The sequence below is a fragment of the Brassica oleracea genome, chromosome C5 (genome assembly GCF_000695525.1).
Source record: "Brassica oleracea var. oleracea cultivar TO1000 chromosome C5, BOL, whole genome shotgun sequence".
NCBI classification, from domain to species: domain Eukaryota; kingdom Viridiplantae; phylum Streptophyta; class Magnoliopsida; order Brassicales; family Brassicaceae; genus Brassica; species Brassica oleracea.
In genome coordinates this window covers 19,702,258-19,707,348 of record NC_027752.1, presented here as the reverse complement: position 1 = coordinate 19,707,348, position 5,091 = coordinate 19,702,258, and the positions used below count along the sequence as shown (strand labels likewise).

The 5,091-nt window shown below is 30.0% G+C and overlaps 1 pseudogene; it reads left to right on the top strand.

The window, feature by feature from the left end:
• Positions 1 to 2,982: 2,982 nt before the first annotated feature.
• Positions 2,983 to 4,802, top strand: LOC106294102 (annotated as a pseudogene).
• The last annotated feature ends 289 nt before the right edge of the window (positions 4,803 to 5,091 follow it).

The window sequence follows — 5,091 nt, the reverse complement described above, 5'->3', positions numbered from 1 at the left end:
TACGTGAAGACATCATTTTTACACAAATTTAAATATTACAACAACGCTAATAGTCTAGTAAATTTTCTCCGGAACTTCTAAAATATTTTCCAAACAAATTTCGTGTAACCGAAAATGGAGCATTAAGAAAATAATTGTATGTAATAATATGGTATTTTGCTTGTAGTTTAATATTTAATTATTTATTTCTATTTATAATTTTATATTTTAGTATAAGATTTTATTAATTAATAGTATTATAATATTTTTATATATGTGCTAATTATCTATAAAAATTTAATGGATTTATATTAATTATGACAAATATAAGAAGCATAGTATAATTTACAAATAATTTTGAAGTCTTTCTTTTGGAGAAGATTACCTCGAAACTTCAAATATAGAGTTTGCAAAACTCTATAATAGAAAGTCTTTTTGAAGATACTCTGAGGAGGAATTTCAATTTTGCCATAAGTTTAATACTATTTTTTAAATTACCTTTAGATGATATTCATTTTATAAATACAATTTATGATAAAATTATTAAACTGACTCTTATAAATCATTTATAAATGTTTAAAATATCTTATAAAACATTTATAGAAATTTATAAATCAATACATCCCTAAATACTAAACCCTAAACAATAATCATTAAATTCTAAACACATATGTTAAAGTATTATTGATTGTATGTATTTTGAAAATTGGTTATCGGGTATTTTATTTTTATTTTTTGACAACAATAAAAGCTAAACTATGAAATATTTCCTACCGGTTCAAATAGCCAAACCGATGGGATGGAATCAACATAAAACACAACTAAAGTAGAACTCCAAGCACCTCGTGCAAGCATGTCCACCACTAAATTAGTTGCTCTTGGTATATGTCGAATCTTGAAGATAAGAAAGAAAATCTTACTGTGTCGAAACTCCTTCAAGTGTGTAGCAAAAGTTGGCCATTTGTCAGGTTATCAGGTATTTTAAAAATTTCTCGGTTAATGGATACAAAATTTCAATTAAGGAATACAAAATTCATAATTTCAGATGATTCTGATCCATAGACCAAAGTTCGTAAATGTTCCAGTATTTAAAGCTTCAAATAATATCCGTTTGTTTTGCGTAGTACTGTATTACTGTGCATTAAATCATTCATTTATATATTTATAAGCACCATTTAAATCAAAGTGAAATTTCAGCTTTATTAAAAGTTTGATACAATTTTCCAAATTTAATTTAAAAAGTAAATACTTTTATAAACATCTTAAATTTGTGATAAAATTAAATTAATTATTCTAAATCATTTATAAATATTTAATAATAATTTATAACATTTATAGAAGTTACAAACCTAATTTTACTCCTAAATACTAAATTTTAAATTCAAATTTTAAAATATTTTTGATTAATTGTAGAAAAGTAATAACTAACTTAAAGTACATTAAATAATTTCTCAAATCATAATGTTGCAATAGTTATGATGTATGATTGAAAGCAGTGTTATTGTTGAACAGAGAAAAATATATTAAATTATTGAATGAGAACGAAAAAACAGTAATATCTACGATACATATATAAAATAGAATAAGACATATAAATTACTTTTTTTGGATCAACCATAAAATATAGAATATTATCCTCATATATTCACGGATTTTCCCAAAAATAATTAAATTTAATAAAAACTGCTTAAAATACACTAAATTGAATATTATTTTTTAATAATTATTGTTTAGTGTTTATTATTTAGAGGATGTAATTGATTTATAAATTTCTATAAATAATTCTTACACATTTAAAAATAATTTATGAGTGTAAATTTTATTTTTTCATAATAAAGTTAAAGTATTTATAAAAAGGGTAATCAACTAAAAATAAATATGAAAAATGATATCAAATTTGATGTAAAGTTAAAATTCTCTCAAATTGAACTTAGCTAGTAGTATCATGGTAAATTAATAACTATTTTTTCCTTAGACGGTAGAATAAAATTCACACATGTATAAATAGTTAACTAGGTTAAGATCCGCGCCTTGCGCGGAATCAACATTATATATAAAAATATTTTATGTATTAAATATTTTTAAATATTATAAATAATAAATATATATTAAATAATTAAAAGTCAGTAACTATTAAATATATAATTAACTTGGTACGAACATATAAATCAATTTTATTAATCCAAAAAATATTTTTTTATATTTGACAGGATATGTAATTAAATTTAAATGATACTAACATAGATAATATATTTTAGTATATTTTTAATATTAATGTCTATTAAATGATGATTTCTACTCATATAATTTTTTTGATCATTTGTAAATTTTATAGAAAAAAAATTAAATTACTGATAACAAAATTGTTTAATTTAAAACGATATATATATATATATTAATCTTAGTAATTAATTAAATTAGACTTTTTACTTATATAATTTTTGTAATCATTTGTATTTTGTCATAACAAAAATTTTAAACCATGGATTATAAAATTTGAATGTAAGACTTTAACAGTTTTAGTAATTTATAGCCGTTTGTAAAAATTCAAAATATAACATATACATAAAAATCTATTTTTTATTATATGGTTATTGTGGTTGTTTAATTTATTTAATAGTTTAAAATTAGACAAATATGATAGAAGATACACTATTTTTTATCAAATCTTTATTATTCAAAATCATTAATTGCCATATATACTTAAGACACATTAGGCAATTCCGTAAATTTTATTTAAGGAAATAATAAAGTACATTAATGATGAATTTATTGTTAGTTTAATAAAAAGCTTATTATATAATTAGATGGACCAACATATTTCTCTAATGATTCTAAGAATCATTCTAATGATTTCATGTGGCTACAAAAAGAAGTTGTAATGCTTCTCAAATAATATATAAGGGATAAATCTTTTTGTTCGTTGAGTACTATATATATGTGTACGTAAGTGTACATTCACAAATCACAACATATCCAGTAGCGGCCTTGGACAGAAGCTGCAGAAGCATTTGCTTCCGGCCTTTAATATCAAGAGAAAAATTTCGGCTATTTTTTCAATTGCTATCAGTAGGTCAGATGGTTAAGTATCTGTTGTTCTTCTTCCTGGTGCAAAGTTCAAGCCTCCAGGTCAGCCTTTTTTTTTTTTACTATGCTTCCAGCCTTTTCAAAATTTTTTTTACAGGGCCGGATATGTTACATATCCCTCTACTTTTCTTTAACAATTTCAAGTGACCGGAGAAAGCAAAAAAAGATCTCAGCGGCGAAATGGACGAGTCGTGGCGAATGAAGATGGGTTTGAACGTTGATCCACTCTTCTCCATTGCTCCAAGATCCATGGACGTTCGAATCGACGCCCAAGACTTCTCCGATGTTTTCGGTGGGCCGCCGCGCAGCGTCCTCACTAGGAAATTCTCCGGCGACTTTTCCCGCTCCGACTGTTTCTACGACGAGATTTTCCGACCACCTGGGATGTTCTCCTGCGGCACGGTTGCTTCTTCTAAATCTCACGGAAGAAACTTAACGGCGTTTAGAATTCCGTCCGCCGGAGATGGATTTTACGACGGCGTGTTCGGAGGTTGCAGTGGGACGGCGAAGCAGAGTCCAATAGCTAAATCGAGGTAGAATTCCTCGTCGATGCTCACTTCGGCGGAGAGCAGTCCTCATCATCCGCTACCACCGGCTGGGACTGCCGGCCATGACGTCGGAATATCTTCTTTTACTTCTAGACTCAGGTGAGTGATGAGTTACTACTATACCCTCAATATCCGTTAATGCAGGAGTCAAAAAAAAAAAAACTTTCGAGGTCAATTCCGTATTCTTAACATGCTCTGTTTTTTTTTTGTAGACCGTTAAACGTCCCCTCAAGAAGTAAAAAGCGGGAATTGAAGAAACAGAGTTTCCCGGTGTTTGCTACAGAAAACCACACTTCGGCGGCTCTCGGAGATCCTCGCCGGAGACATTGAGCTTGGATCCACATTCTTTCAGGAGAATCGATGATTTCGGACCAAGCTCTCCAGCATCTTCCCCTGTTTCTTCTTTCATCCGCGAAGAAGAATATGAAACAGAGGAAAAACAGAGAACCAGTAAAGCAGAAGATGAAGATGAAGAAGAGATGAGCTCTTACGTAATCGAAGTAAACTCAGATCGGTTTGATCGCTACAGAGACGGAGGAAGCGGAGGAGGAAACTCTGATTCGAATGACATGGATGAAGCAATAGCTTGGGCCAGAGAGAGATCTCAACGACCAGAAACAAAACAAGCACAAGAAGACTTAATAGATTCAAGAAGGAGCGAAGAAGAAGAAGCCAAATCAGAAGAAGAGGTTAGTGTAATTAAAAAAATTTCCCAGTAAAAGTCATTTCATAGTGAAAAAAGAATCTGATGTGACGGTCAAATGAATTGCAGATGGAGATGGAGATGAAAGATGAAGAGATAAGAATCTGGTTAACCGGAAAAGAAACCAACATTAGACTCCTCCTCTCAACTTTACACCATGTAAGAGTTTTTTGAATAGGTTACTTTGTCTCAAACCAGGTAAACCGGATATTGATTCTGACCAAACCGTGATTTTTGTTCAGGTTTTGTGGTCAAATAGCATTTGGCAAGCGATACCTTTGGCAAATCTACGAGATGGATCACAAGTGAAGTCTGTCGCCACTCGCCAGCAGAGTATTCTCCATTCTTCAGGTACTTAAACCGAGTTTGATTCAACCTGTAAGCTTTGGTTCATGTTCTGGTTACTAACTCTTAGCTGACATTTTGGAAATTGTAGGAAGCATGGGCTGTGTACTTAACAAATGAAGGACTCTCAAGCTAAACCGGAAGTCGCATTTCATTTTCTGGTTTGTAGTAAATTAGAAGTGTTCAGAACCGTTTAAAAGAAGAATAAGAATCATATATATAATGAGAGAGTTTTTCTCTTCTAAGCCTATCTACGTCATCACTTCTGTGGACCCCACAAAGCCATTTAAGTTGCATGCATCGTAGCTCTAGAATTTTATACGTCCATCCGTTGATTTGTGTTTTGATGGGCTATTACAAATAAACCCAAAAGACCATTTGAAGTTAGTATAACTAATAACTTTTGCATCTTAATACATGTGGTTATTA